Below are 16015 nucleotides of genomic sequence, written 5' to 3' on the forward strand. Positions count from 1 at the left end.
GCGGCTCCGGGGAGTTCTGACCCTCCACTAACTTCTGCAGCTCCAAACCGACTTCGGGCGTAGAGAGTTGCTCCCAGCGCTAGCGCTTGCCCAGAGAAGCTGTTGCTCCCGTGTGTTTTCGCGGGTGCAAAGCCCGCCTCCTGGAACGCGGGGGCGGCCCCCTAGGTTCCCTCCTCCTGACTTCACTCGGGCCTGATTTTTCTTCCCTCGGCCTTTATCCCGAAAGTCGGTGTCCTCATCCTTCGTGGGCTCCCGCTCCAAAGTCCCCGCCCAATTTAGCACCGCGTCGGCCGCTGGGCCTCGGAGATCCTCAGGGAAGAGAGGAGGGGCGGTCGCAAATTAGCTTTAGTCCAACCTGTCACACAGTGACAGCTTGGACGAGTAACTTTTCAAACAAAATAAGATGGATGTCTCCGAACGTCTCCCTTGGACGCAGCCAAACCCTCCCCCGAGCCTCAGACGACAACAAAACAGGCAGCCGTCCGAAACCCGGGAAAGCGGCACGCGCGTCCCCTCCTCTGCTGCACCTTGTAGGAAATGTCACCCTCCCAGCTCCACCACATCCCCAGATCACGTGGGGTCCATTGTTGTGCAAGTGCCCACAAAAGCACATTTCCTTGGGGTTAAATGCTACTTTCAATTCAGTGACTGTTGCCCCAGGAGCCCCTTGGGCCTGGTCGCAGAAGAAGCTGCAGCGGAGGCCAACGCCTTCCCTTCGTGCTTTGGGTCTTTAGAGCGTAGGGTGGGTGTAGTGGGGGTTTTCTGCAACATCAACATCTCTATTTTAAGAATTCGTTCTCTTTTAAATTACAGTCAGAATGGATTTCCCCACCCCTCTCCCAAACAAACCACAGGCCACCCAGATGAGCTCTTCTTGCACATTTTCAGGAAGAAAATAAAATAATAACAATAACGAAACCACGAAATCTTTTGTTTTCGATTGCCCTAATAAGCAACTCCTGATTGAACTTCTGTGCTTCTGCGGCATGTCTCCCCCCCAAAAAATATTCGAATACAGTTGCATTAAAGCTTCTGTGACATTTTAAATTCACTTCAGCACTAAGAGATCTTACCAAATCAACCCAGAAAGGCAACTGAACTTGCCGTGCCTAGGTCAAATTCAGGATTTGGGCTAATTAAATTTATTTCTAGTGGTTTCTAGCCTCTTGTTGCAGATGATGTCATTTTAAGCTTTTGACTTTCTCCTGGAAAGTAATCAATCACTGATCAATCACTTCCACCAGGCAGCTCTGGAACATCCCCTCCTGCCTGTCCTCTAGCCGTGCCTCCATAGGCTCTCTGTCTTTCTCCCTCTCTAGGTCTCTTTTACTAAAAGGTTTTCGTTCTTTGCTCCTTGTTGCAAGGACAGAGGTGTTATTTCCAGCGATGGTTGGATCGCCTGCGGACACGGGCATCCGGGGCAAGAGATCAGGAAGACCAGTCCGGTTTCTAGCCAGAGGCAAAGGGGTGACAGGTATAGGGCCACTTTGGGGCGTTGGACCCTCCTTGAAGTGCCCCAGTGTTGCAGGCAGAGGCCGGGGATCGAGGCCAGACTCGGCTGGAAGGGCGCGGCCTTCACAGCTCCCAGGAACAGTCACCAGCGAGAGTGTGTGTGGGGACAGCCATAAACCCCCTTTCCTTCTCTTTTCTAGTGTCACTTCTAATTCCAATTAGACTGCAAACATTCAAACAGCGGCGCCTACGTTCAAACTCAAGGTTCTAAAGGCGACGTATTTAGGCCTCACCCCTGCCTCCTGCCCCTATCAGACACGTCCCTCGGGGTGGGCGCGGGGTGCAGACTAGGAAGAATGCGGGCCCTCCGGGTGTCCCGAGGCGTCCACGACCCGTATCTGCAGCATTTCGAGGCCGGGAGCGCGGGCAGGTGGGGCGGAGACGAGGCCCGGGAGCGGGGTTTTCCGCAGGACTCCTACCCCCGCCGCGCGCTCCTCTGGGTCCCCGAAAGGCCCGCGGCTTGGTTCTAAATTGCAACTTCGCGCGCGCCCCCCTGCTCTTCCAGGCCCTCGGCTCCACTGCAACCGCGTCAGCGCCACCCGGGCCTACCCGGAGCTCCTGGAGGGAAAAGCAAAAAAGGAAACCTGTGGAAAGACCCCCTGCTTCCCCCATCGCCCCCAACACACACCCCTTCCCCAGGATCAGCTCTCGCCGCTGCCGGCCCCTCGCCCTCTTCTGAGCCCGCTGACTCCCCTCCTCCTTACTGCCCACCCCTCAGAGCCAAGAAAGCAGCAGGAAACCCCGGGCTCGCCGGAGTTCAGGTCATCTCCTGTTTTTTGATGGGCTCAAACTCATACTAAATGAGCGGATGTGCCTGCGAGATTGGTCTCAAAATAGAAGCGGCCTTAGTATTTTAGGATACTGCAGAAATCCTTATTTCTTCCGGAGAAAAACTCTATAATGACTCCTAGCACTTCCCCTTTCAATATTTGTGCAACTTTATCTCCACCGACAAGTTGCTCGGGTGACGCAAATCCGCCCTTGTGTATTACAACTACCAAAATAAATGCGCGGAAATCAATTCCCTTCTAGCAATGAAAATATAAATATACAGCTGCGACTTTCCCCTTTAATCTTTGCTTTCCGAGCGGCTCTGAGCTGTGGCGAAATGAACTGGTCCAGAGCAATTGAGACGGGCGGGGAGGCCCTGGGGGCAGAGGCGAGGGCGTCCCGGGGCCTGGTAGCCACCACGCTCCGGGCTCCAGCAGGAGCAGAGAGGGCCTCACTTAACCGAATTAACTTGAGCTTAAATGTGGCTGCGCTGTCTTTGAGGAAGCTCATCTGTAAAGACAATTTCTTCGGAGGCCGCAAAGCTGGTTTTGGCAAATTACAATTGAAAATAGAGCAACAGAAGTAGTTGTTGATACTGAAAGGCCACAAGAGCAGGGGTTTCTGATCAATTCTGATGGCTGTCTTTAATGCATTCCACTCTCCGCTTCTCTTTTGCTGGGTAGACACAGCCAAAAACTGCTTCACCGTACTGGGAATGGACAACGCCAGATAAGGTCCCTTTTATAATGGAACAGTTTTGCTAATGGGGGTCTAGGATTGAAAGAAGGAGCCTAAATCAGAGGTTAATGCGTTGACTGAAGCAAAAGATGGGTCCCCTTACCCTTTGGTTGCCCTTGTTGAAATCACCGGTGCAAATTCTTGTCCTAAATCCCAGGACACAGATACACACCGATTGAGCATAAAGGCTCAAAGAGAGTGAATGCTGACCTTTGTTTAGCAGTAACACAACTCCTCAAGGGCTTAAGCTGTCCAGATCTGCTATCTGGTCTTGTTTTTCTTTTCTTTTCTTTCTTGTACACGCTGGGCAAAATAATGTGCAAGGCAGTTGCTCTGTGGACTTGGGACTCCCCCACCCCCCTTTATTTTGAATATTATTTCAATCACAGTACCTCCTGGTTTCAAAGAAAAAGAAGGAAATAATTAAATATTCACAGAAAGAGAAGGAAGCATAGCTTACCCGGCTGAGGATGTGAGAGATTTGCAGTAATGCAGGAATCTGCATATATTCTGCTATCGTTCCACCAGCTCAAGATTTATAGACTGCGGGGCTCAGTGCTCACATTTAGTGCTGGATATGGGAGTTCTGGTCCTTGTGGATGCTAGATACTGGAGATTAGGACTCTAGAGACTACACACACACACACACACACACACACACACCCTTTGGATTATTCTAAGCAGGCCCCAACTCCCTTTTCCTGGAGACTTTAGTTCTTCCAGAACTAAATAAGATTCCTGAGTTCTTCTGAAGATAGTTAGACTTTGATATGGGGTAGAAAAGGCAAATAACAATGTGGTAGGACCACAAGGTCCATAGCCACTGATTTCTTCCTTTGCCTTTTTCTCATTCCCCGGGTATGACAGACTTGTAGGTGGCCAACTCTTTATGTGACCACGGCCATGCCCTTGACCTCCTGCCCACAGATCTGGCTTCAGAGCCTTAGATAACCTTCTAGGTCTGATCCCGTTTGCCCTTCCTTCTCACAGAGTTTCTCACCTATGTCCTTCCTTCCATTACTAGGATGTACCACTGCATACACGTGTACCACCTCATACACGTGTACCACTCCCATGCCCCCCCCACACACACACACTTGTGTGCTTACTGGGGGTCTTAAAAACTGGGCAGAAGGGCAAGCAAGCAGTTTGGGGTTTGCTCCTGTTCAAAGAGATACTTCTCTGTCTCTCCAAGTCACCTTCTCCACACTCAGCCGGAAAAGACCTCAGACCTCATAAAACCTAATAGTAGAACCCATTTCAACATGGCGAACCATAATACAGACTCATGTATCTGCAATGAAATCGTGTCCCCATGAGAATAAACTATGAGACGCCATCTTGAACACATAAGATTTGGTACTTCATTCAACAGGTTCTGTTTGGTTTCTGAAACAGCACTTGCCGGCTCTCAATGCATTAGCCTGTGGAAGCTGGATGAGTTATCTGAATTATCTCATCCCAATAGCTGGGGTTTGAGTGAGCTGAATATTAAGGTAGGAGAAGGAAGTGTAGGTGAAAATCATCCATTCAAAACAACTCTGGTGTTGAGAGGAAAAGAGGACACCTCTCCCAAAGTTATATTTCTCTAAACAAACAAACAAAACCTTTCTTTCCTTTGAGACAAGTTTTCCAAGTGACAGCACAGTTCTGACGGCAGAGAGGAACACGGAATCATCCAATTCAGGAATGGGAAGGACCCTTGAAAGGGAGAGGATCCTGGAGCCAGCGAGAGCTCCGTACATAGAGCTGGAGGGTTGTCTCCACCTCTTGGTCCCAATCTGCCCATCTGCACCCCAGCAGGATTGGACCGGCAGACCCCTGCCTGCCCCATCTCGGCCGCCCGGCCCCAGCGTCCCCTCCACCCCTCGGTGAGCCGGCAGAACACCAAAACTTGGTTCTCTGCTGACACCTGCTGGGCCATCTCGACATCGTCGTCTGGCAGTGCCCGTCCTGTGCCAGCACCGCTGTTGTGATCAAAGTTGACTCTTCCTTTTGCGAAAACACAGCTTTCTAAAATTGGCTTGGGCCAGCAGCTGTTTCCTTCCATATTGCCAGCAATATGGAAAGATCTTGTGTTATGTGTTTGAAATAACCGGACCGGGTGAGGGAAGCTGTCACCCTGCAGTGCTAATATCTTACACTTTACAGATCTCAAGGCCAGTTCACATTTATTATCTCCCTCGTTCTTTAAAATAACCAGTTGTAAGGGTGCAGGGGAGGTGTTATTGTCCCGACTGGAGTCTAGGATGCTGTTCCTCAGAGAGGTTAAGTGGCTTGCCCGAGGTTATGTCGTTAGGAAACGGTGTTGCCGAGAGCAGAGGCTGCATTTTCTGACTCATCAGCCAGAGCCATTATCACTCAGCCAATTTCTTTAGGGGAAACGGTTCATTTGGAGGAAAAACTCTTGCCCTCCAGCAGAATGTGCATTGGCTTCAGGCCGAGGCTGGAGGATGGAACTGGGTCTAGCCCGGAGGCTGGCACGGGAACACTGTCGAGCAAGGGCAGATTGGTGACTCCATCATGCATTTGTGACCACGCGTATCAGGAAGACCCTGGGTTCACAATGTTTTTCTCCCCTTCCTCTCAAGGCAGCTGAAATTCTGCTCCTAGAGGATTCCTTCTTTGGAGAGGAGGCATCATATTATGAATTCCTGTGTCTGACCATTCTCGTGATGCTAATACCTGAGGGCAATGAGCCATTTTGACCAGGAGAAGCCAGGAGAAGGTTCTGAGCATGAATGACACAGGCCTTTGGGGGGCGCCCAGGGAGCAGCTTGGGAGCATTGGACACGGACCCCTTGCCGGGCACTAAAGAGGGAGATGGGAGGATGGCCTTTCAGTTTTTCTAAGGTCTGCCGTCTGTCTACAAGTGCTCTAAATGGGTACTCTACACGCTGGAGCTCTGCCAGTCACTTCCTCCCAGCAGCCCAAATAGTTTTGTAGGATTTCCATGCCCTGTTGAACTACACAGTAAGAATGATCTTTCACTTTTGAAGCTCATAGTTATATAAAGAGTATAACTGCATTATACAGTTACTTCTTTTAGATACAGGTATTTCTGGCTGGAAGATCTTTTGTCTGAGTCATAGGTATTACAAATGCTTATAATACTAGCCTCGAGGGGTCTTGAAAGAGAATCAGGGTCTTAGAGAAGCAGAAAGACAAGCCTGAGTGTACGAAAGATTTCAGTGGAACTGGCATCCTCCTACTACCCAGTGTCAAGCCAGCTCAGCCCGGCTGCAGAAACTTCGGTCCCACCACACATAGGGATAGCATAACTAAAGCGGAGGGGCGGGTATCGATAGATATTAGGGGAGGAATTTAAAGATGCTTAGAAGGTAGAGGGGCGCCTGGGTGGCTCAGTCGTTAAGCGTCTGCCTTCGGCTCAGGGCGTGATCCCGGCGTTCCGGGATCGAGTCCCACGTCGGGCTCCTCCGCTATGAGCCTGCTTCTTCCTCTCTCACTCCCCTGCTGTGTTCCCTCTCTCGCTGGCTCTCTCTCTGTCACATAAATAAAAATAAAAAATCTTAAAAAAAAAAAAAGGTAGAAAAGACCATCTTTCATCAGTTCCTGTTAAAGAACGTACTGATTAGAACACAAATGTAACCGTGTTCAGTCATAAATTCGTAGACGAAGAATCTGGTGCCGATTGAACACCCGGCTTTATGGTTTTTCTCTTGCAGGACTGCTTCCTTTATGGGAGACGCCAACAAAAAATGTGTGATTCTTCGAAGTGATCGGCTGCGTGTGAGTTTGTACTTTGGAGCTCAGGGCCGGTGGCTGTGTTTCTCTGTGATTAGGCACACTGAAATAAGCCATTAGGTTCGGAAGTATTTACAAAACGGAGAAAGTATTTACAAAACAGAAATATTTACAAAAGCACGATTTGGTGAGTTGGGAAGGCCATTAGCCTGTTAAGGAAGGCAAAGTGTGGCACATAACAGTATTTCAAGACCCTCACTTTTTAGAAAATAAAACACAAGTAGGGCATATTTAACCTAAAACGTCACAGAGGGGTGCCTGGGTGGCTCAGTTGGTTAAGCTTCTGCGGTCTGCTCAGGTCATGATCTCAGGGTCCTGGCATCGAGCCCTGCCTCATGCTCCCTGCTCAGCGGGGAGACTGCTTCTCCCTCTGCCCCTCCCCCCACTCGTGCTCTCCCTCTCTCTCAAATAAATAAATAAAATCTTTTTTAAAAAAAGAAAACAAAATTATTTATAAAAATAATAATAAAAATAAATAAATAAAACCGTCCCAGACCAGCTGCCATTTTAGGACATTAGTTCCTTCCCTTCAATCCCTCACTGGATGGTTTGCTCATCGTGTCTTTCAAAATCTCCAAAAGAAAGAAGTTTTATTTCAAGAATACTAACATTTTGGAGAAGGACTTACATTGTTAAGTGAAGACTTATCTTGGCTAAGAAATCTTGTGGGCAGGAAGCAAAAATTAAGCCGATACACACAGGTGACTCTTTCTTCACACGTGGAATAGGACGAATGGTTGACAGTATCCACGTAATTCAAGCCCAAACTCTCAGAACAAGTTGGTTTGGTGTGATGAGTTCATGTGAATGATACCCTGACTTCTCCATGTATATCTCTAGCTACCTAGTCAAAATTTCTACCTGTTTGTCTCATTCAGACCTTACACTCAACTTATCCCAAACGAAGCTCACTATTTACTGCTCCAAACTGTTCCTCCTCCAGGGTTCTTGGTAAAGGCACTTTTTTTTTAAAGATTTATTTATTTATTTATTTGAGAAAAAGAGAGAGACCTTGCGTGTGCATGTGCAGGAGGAGGGGGGAGAAGGAGAGGGAGAGAAGCAGACTCCACTGAGCTCAGACCCCAACTCAGGGCTCCATCTCACAACCCTGAGATGATGACCTGAGCCAAATCAAGAGTTGGACGCTTATGGGGCACCTGGGTGACTCGGTCGTTAAGCGTCTGCCTTCGGGTCAGGGCGTGATCCCAGCGTTACAGGATCGAGCCCCACATCAGGCTCCTCTGCTGGGAGCCTGCTTCTTCCTCTTCCACTCCCCCTGCTTGTGTTCCCTCTCTCGCTGGCTGTCTCTATCTCTGTCGAATAAATAAATAAAATCTTTTAAAAAAAAAAAAAAAGGTCTGTCTTCCGCTCAGGTTGTGATCCCGGGTCCTGGGATTGAGCCCCACCATCAGGCTCCTTGCTCAGCAGAGAGTCTGCTCCTCTCTCTCCCTCTGCCTGCCGTTCTGCCTACTTGTGCCCTCTCTCTCTCTCTCTCTCTGTTGAATAAATAAATAAAATCTTAAAAAAATAAAAGAGTCCGATGCTTAACTGGCTGAGCCATCTAGGTGCCTCAAAGGCACTTTTTTGGGCTTGGTATGATCTGGGTTTTTTCAATCCAAAACCTGATCGTCGGGGCGCCTGGGTGGCACAGCGGTTGAGCGTCTGCCTTCGGCTCAGGGCGTGATCCCGGCGTTCTGGGATCGAGCCCCACATCAGGCTCCTCCGCTATGAGCCTGCTTCTTCCTCTCCCACTCCCCCTGCTTGTGTTCCCTCTCTCGCTGGCTGTCTCTATCTCTGTTGAATAAATAAATAAAATCTTTAAAAAACAAACAAACAAACAAACAAACAAAAAAACAAAACCTGATCATCATCTTGGACTCTTTTCTCTCATTCCAAACATCTAACCAGCCTCCCAACTCTCAAGGACATTAAGACCCTCGCATCTCTATCACCTGGTCACCACCTCAGGCCCGGCCACCATCATCCCTCCTTTGAACTGCCAAGGCAGCCTCCCCACCGGCCTCCCTTCCATCTGTTCCATATTCTACAAACCCAGTGTTCTCTTAACGACTCCCTTTTAGTCCTATCGCTCCTCTAGCCCAGATCCAGCAGCTTCCCACCAGCCTCAGCCCACAGGCCCTAACCCTACACATCACCTAGGATGTTCCAAGTGATTACGGCCCTGTCCCCTCGCCCGACCCCATCCGACTCCGCAGTCTACACTCTCTGTAGACCTTCTCTAGTCTTCTCTAAACTCTGTGAGCACACCGTGCCCTCTCTGCTGCGGGGCCTTTGTAGGTTCCATGTCCTGACGCTGGAGCGACCTTCCTTCCCAATCCCCTTCTGTCTAGCCAACTCTCGCTTCTCTTCCAGCTGTCAGATTTACACGACACGTTCTAAAGAAGCCCCTCTTGATTCCAGCTAAGTGAGGGCCACACCTTCTTTGCTGCCCCCAGTCATTCTAAGCACCTTTTTGAATTAGTCCCCATCACGTTTGTGTTTACTACCTGCCCTCCGCCTATCCACAACAAACACTAAACGTTATGAGGACAGGCCTGTGTTTGTGAAGCTAGTAAAGTGCCAGATTCATATCAGGGGCTCAGGAAACACGTACGGAGTAATTAACGGTGGACAGAATGGATTGGCTCATTGCTCTCCTATCTAGGTTGATTCGTTTTAGGATCTGCCATCTGATGTCTTCATATTGTCCTGCCTGTCTTCCATGGGCCGCACAAAGAACTAAATCAATAGAGAAATGGGGAACAGTGCTCCCTCCACTCCTTTTACTTGTAATTTGACAATTTCCTTAATTCCAACCACTGAGTGGGGCTGTTTATTTACTGGGAGAGCCCGCTTTCTCACACATGGGTCTTCCCCTTCTCTGAGATGTCTGGTTTTATATAGTAGTGTGTAAATATAGTATCAATTTGTATCAATATAAAGCAGAAAAATGGAAGGCAATGGGTAACGTCCCCTTTTCTCTATGCAGTCAGTATCATGAAAAATTGAAGGTTATGAGACGTTTTATGAGTAGTATAAGAATATGCTTTACACGTTAGAATCTTTTCATTAACAATGAAAGCTGAATTAGTTTATGCATACATATGCGTAGAGAAAAGACTAGGCAGATATTGTGGACACCTGTTATCTTTTTGATCTGCCAGGACCTTTACCTTTTGGGACCTGCCCTCTGCCTCCCAAAAGCTGCAGGTGGTAAATCATGGGACCCTGCCCAGGACACGTACGCCACAAGCAGACGTGCAAACAGGTGCATGAGACTGGAGTGCAACCAATCAGACTCCATTTCTGAGGTTGGTGGAGAAGGTGAACAAGAGAGAAGATCTCTCCCTCTCCCTGGAATTACTGGTTCTGAGGAGAACATATGCCCGGATGCCCGTCTTGCCCTCAAGAGGACAAAGCCTGGGGCCCCTGGGGGCTCAGTCTGTTAAGCGTCTATCTTCGGCTCAGGTCATGATCATTGGGCACCTCGTCCAGCAGGGAGCCTGCTTTGCCCTCTGCCTCTCCCCCTGCCCTCCCCCCCACCCCCGCTGGTTCTCTCTCTCTTCCATTCTGCTCTCTCTCTTAAATAATTAAGTAGAATCTTTTAAAAAAATTTTTTTTTAATTTAAAAAAAGAGAGAGAACAAAGCCTGTCTAAGAGAGGAGCCATGAAGAACTGAGAAAGAGAGAAAGAGAAAGTCTTGATATCAACATCTTGCATTCTGTGTGCTCCTGAGGCCCGCGGCCTCCCTTGCAAACTTCACCACTGTCCCATTTCTTTCCAGGGCTTTGTTCCTCCCTGTTGAAAATTATGGGCTGTAACTCAATTTTTCCTTCATTGCTCATTGCTTTTATTTGCATAATATTCCATGATGTGAATGTATGATAGTACATCTTTCCTATATTGACAGGCATTTATTGGGTTTTTAGGGTTTTTTCCACCATCATCGGTGATATTTTTTGCAATATGCACCCTTGTGTGTTCGTCCTTATATATACTGGTTTCTCTCTCCCTCTCCCTCTGTGTGTGTGTTTATATATATGGGGGGGGGGAGAGAGGGGAGAGGGAGAGAAAGTGTGTGTGGGGGTGTGTGAATTTCAACATATATAATATACATATATATGTATATACATATACATTTAAGTAGATATTGTCATATTGTTTTCTAAAAAGGCGGTAACATCACATTTCTGCTGCCAGTTATGACAGTAATCTTCTTCCCCACATTCCCACCAGCAATAGATCCTAATGGTCCTTTTAACTCCTGCCTACCGGACTGACAGAACTTGGTATCCCATTATTATTTCAACTTGCATATGGCAGACTTCTGGCAAGAGCGCACGATTCTCCCCCTCTCACACAGTGGATGTCTGGAGTCTTTAATGTTACGTCTGCCTCTCCACATGATAAAAACACAGTAACTCTTCAAGCAACCTCCGTTTCCAGCTCCTCCTTCTCAGGAGGAAGTCCAGCTCCAGGAGCCCTCCCCACTAGCCTGAAACCTCTTTGTCAAGACACACCTTGCCCCCCACCTTTGTATCGGGCTCTCTGAGATCAGAATTCAATGAGCCACACAAGACTGTCTAAGTGACACAGGCAGATGAAAAGAAATCCCCCCGTTTACACTCAGGTGTCTGGGCATTACAAAAAGCGAATCACCCTGAATATTTAAAATAGTCAACCAATGAGGTGTGGTTTGGAAAACAGGCCAAGGAAGGCGTTTACTCAAACTGGCTCACCCTCCACTCTTGCCCTCAATCCCAACAGCCAGGTCACCTTTGTCCTTTGCAGCTTGGGAGTGGAATCTATTTTGGCTCCCGGCAAAGTGCCCAACTTGAGCTCCACGACCCTCAGGACCTAGAGGTGCCTCTCAGCTTCAAATGTGTCCTCCTCTCTCTAGTGCTCACCCTCCTCCCCACCCCTTCTTTCCAGAGCAGCCAATGGAGAATCCCACAGGAAAGGTGGCCTCTGAGGAGCTCCAGGGGCAGGAGCCCAAGAAGGCTGAGTGGATTTTAAGAGGCTTCTGCGGGGGCCCAGAAGCAGGCGTCCTGGACAGCAGGGAGGTTCTGCACACACGTGGCCTGGCCGGTGATCCCACTTTGCTGAGAGGTAAAAAGGTTTTAGCTACCCTCTTCTTTCCCTTGCCCTTCTTTCTCCTTCCCTGTAACACATACAATTTAGGCATTAAGGTCCCAGAGACTCTTCTGAAATTTCTTTTAAAAGTTTCCAAACCTATTGCCAACCTCCTTGGTTCAGAGGCTCCTTGTTTCAGGCCCAGAGCGATACTAGTGAGTACGAGGGCCCCACCCTCGGCTAAGCTCTGAACGACATTATCACAGTTGACTTGAAAACAACCCTAGAAAGGAGCTTTCCTTCGTGTTTCCATTTACTCAGAAAAGCAGAGTTTTAAACAGTAACTTGCCTGCAGTCACAGTTAGTAAGTGATTCACGCACATTCGAAACTGCTTTTTTGGCCACTAGGGCCCTGGCTCGTCCTTTTTCCAACGATCCCTTGCTCTTGTTCATTCTTTGAGAAGGAGCCAGAATTTTCTCTCCCAGGCACCATGGCCCCTTGAACAGTAGCACGCCGAGGTCAAGAGTCTGTCTTTTCCAGCCTTTTGCATCTGAAATCCTCCATCTTCATTGACTCAGCCTGATTCCCTCTACTTCATCAAGTCCCTTCTCTGCTTTGCTCCCTCCTGCCTGGCTCTCTGATTTCATTTCCCTTCATTCTCTACCACTCATGGCACATCCGCCTCCCTGGCCTTCTTCCTGTCCCTACAACATACTGAGCTCAGTGGCTTTGCACTCGCTGTTCCTTCTGCTTAGAACACTCTTCCCTGGGGCGCCTGGGTGGCTCAGTCGTTAAGCGTCTGCCTTCGGCTTAGGTCGTGATTCCAGGGTCCTGGGAACAAGCCCCCGCCGGACTCCCTGCTGGGAGCCTGCTTCTTCCTCTCCCACTTTTCCTGCTTGTGTTCCCTCTCTCACTGTGTCTCTCTCTGTCCAATAAATAAATAAAATCTCAAAAAAAAAAAAAAAAAAAGAACACTCTTCCCTGAGTCTTGTATGGCTATCTACTTTGGGTCACTCAGCATTCAACTCAAATGTTCTTTTTCAAAAGAGGCCATCCTTGAAACCCACTTGTTACACTCTGTAACACCACCCCATTTTACTTTCTTCGGAGGCTTTCTAGATACCTGGAACTATGGGATTCATCTTTCACACGTGTTTATTGTCTGTCTGTCCCCACCAGACTGGAAAGCCTCTGAGATGAAGCCTTTCTCTGCAGGCTCACCACTGTCTCTCCCATAAACTGCACCAGGCACAGAGTGAATGTTCACTCTTTGTTGGTTTGACGGAGAACCAGAATGCCTCTTAGCGTGTTGTTCCTTTTGTCGTCCCTGCTGAAATAGTTCTGTCCGGCCCAATGCACACCCAGCATTTCTTTCACCATTCAAAGCTCACGTGCGCTGTGAAGGACATCTGGGTGAGTTCCTCCTCGTGATATCTGTTCAGTGTTCCTTTTCTTTTTTAAAAGATTTTATTTATTTATTTGAGAGAGAGAGTGAAGGCAAGAAGAGGGGAGCAGAGGGAGAGAGACAAGCAGACTCTGCAGTAAGATGGACCCGGGGCTCCATCCCAGGACCCTGAGATCATGATCTGAGCCGAAATCAGGAGTTGGACGCCTAACCAACTGAGCCACTCAGGCGCCCCCCTCCCCAGTGTCCCTTTTCTGAAAATCTACAGAAACTCTCTCATTTCACATTTACTACTTTCCTCACGTCTCTGCTTTTCTGATGGCATTCCATATATGCCACTGTTTGTCTTGTGCCTTCCGTTGCTGTGCGTGCTCTTTCTCCAACAATCCAGGATGAGTCATCTCAGGTAGTTTAAGAGGAAAAGATCAAGTGTAGTCATCAAAGCAGTTTGTCCACAGCTTTGAATCCAAACTCCAAGAAACACTGTCAGCCTCAGCCCTTTATTTGATAAATGAGAGTGACGTGGTATTAGTTGATCCTAATGGCCCTGCCCTGCCCCCAGTTCCTATTGAGTCTGTGACTCTCAGTCCTTGGTAGAGGATGTTTGGGACATGCCGAAGGCCCCAGTGTCACTGGTCCTGCATTGTAACCAAGGTCAATAGCAGGGAATTCCAAAATCGAAGGGATTAGGTTGAGTTAGTGAAACACTGGGGAGACAGCTGTGCTCCCCTAACCGGTTTTGTTATTTCACCAAGAAAAATTCAACAGTTAAATGAACTCTCAGTACTTCCTGGAGGAAATCTGTAAGTGTCTAGCCGAGAAGGAGGGCTAATTGGGTAAATGGTTATACCGAACCGAGTATCAACAGATACTCAGGCTCGATGTCAACAGAAGACTCAATTTATAGGACTTATCAGTGTACTTCTCAACTTGGTATGGTTATTTCTTAGGTCATAAATATGAACTACTGAAGTCAGACCTGGTTTTCTCCCTATATTAGCCCAGAACCTACTTGAGATTTGCCATGAATCTATGGTGTAATAGTTCTCTCTAAGGAGTAACAAATTACCACAAATTTAGTGGTTTGAAACAAAACATGTCTTACTAGGGTAAAGATGTTTCCCAAGGCCGCTATTTTAACTCTGTATTTGGTTTTGCGTACAATTGATATAGTCACATGGTTTGGGTTGTTTTTAATTCCCTTTATCAAAATTACCTTTGCTTGGTCCTCGCTCATTTCTTTCTGAGGAGATTTTTATGCTTTCCTTCTTATTGGCTATGAACTTTTATATATTGAAGACATATCATGACTTTGGGTCATAGTTCTTTCTTCTTAGCTTGTGGCTTGCCTTGACTTGTTTGGGCTCTGTCCCTAAACTTCCAGGAGAACTTGGGGCCTTGTGATATAGGTCCAGAGGTCCAAGTGCTGCGTCCTCCTTACAGCCATTGCTGGACCCCCTACACTTGGGGGACCGCCCCCTCCCCCCATGTCAGCCTGTCTCCAGTGACGTCTGATTTCCTGTGCTGCCACCAGGAGTCCGAGGTCACAACTTCTGTGTGCAGCAACAGCGGCCGTGTCTACTTGCCCACCTAGCTTTCCTGGCAGCTGAGAGGGCTTACTTTCTGTTTCAGCTCCCCTCAGTTAACCCTTTCAAGGCTAAACACACCAAGAATATGAAAAAAGGGGGAGGGGGCAGTGATAACTTAACGTGTACCCAACCAAAAATCTACAGCCAATCCTTTTCTTTTTTTAAAGATTTCATTTATTCATTTGAGACCAAGAGATACAGAGAGAGAGCATGAGCAGGGGGAGGGACAGACGGAGAGGGAGAAGCAGACTCCCCGCTGAGCCAGGAGCCCGACGTGGGGCTTGATCCCAGGACCCTGGGATCATGAACTGAGCCGAAGGCAGACACTTAACCATCTGAGCCACCCAGGTGCCCCCAACTAGGACTTTTAAATCTATGTCTAAAAAGAAGGCTGGAAAAGCACGAGGCTTCAGTGAAAATTGTGTGCTCTCAGCTGAGCCAGACAAGCCAGAGTTATGCAACTCTTTATTCAAGTCTTCTAAGAAAGAATTGTTTTCAAATGGCAAATGATTTTTTTTTATTTTTTTAAGATTTTATTTATTTATTTGACGGAGAGAGAGACAGCCAGCGAGAGAGGGAACACAAGCAGGCTCCCAGCGGAGGAACCTGATGCGGGGCTCGATCCGAGGATTCTGGGATCACGCCCTGAGCAAAAGGCAGACGCTCAATGACCGAGCCACCCAGGCGCCCCGGCAAATGATTTTTAAACAGCTAATGCAAATTTGGAGTTCCAACGCAACACACTCCTCTATATCCCCTTTAATATTGAAGATACTAAAATAAAAAGTAGCTACTTTAAATAAATTCAGTCCTTGAGCTCAGATTCCCTATGTCCCAAAGTGTTGAAAAGCATTCAGGTATAATCTTAGATTGTTAAAGATATTTTTGAGAGTGTGTGAGAAATGGGAGAGGTACAAACCCAAGAGGCAAAAACTAGGCCAAACTGTAAAGGGTTTTTAAACCTCAGACTATTAAGTATGATATTATTCTCTAGAAATCCTGGACTGGAATATTAAGCAGATAATTTGAAGGATTTTTTGGAAAGCATATAGGATTCCTTTGAAGCAAATGGTCTTTTTAAAATTCTTTATTTAAATTCAATTTAGTTCATATATACTGTGTTATTAGTTCAGGGCTAGAATTTAGTGATTCAGCAGGTGC

The sequence above is a fragment of the Ursus maritimus genome, unplaced genomic scaffold (genome assembly GCF_017311325.1).
Source record: "Ursus maritimus isolate PB19 unplaced genomic scaffold, ASM1731132v1 scaffold_2, whole genome shotgun sequence".
In the NCBI taxonomy this organism is placed as follows: Eukaryota; Metazoa; Chordata; class Mammalia; order Carnivora; family Ursidae; genus Ursus; species Ursus maritimus.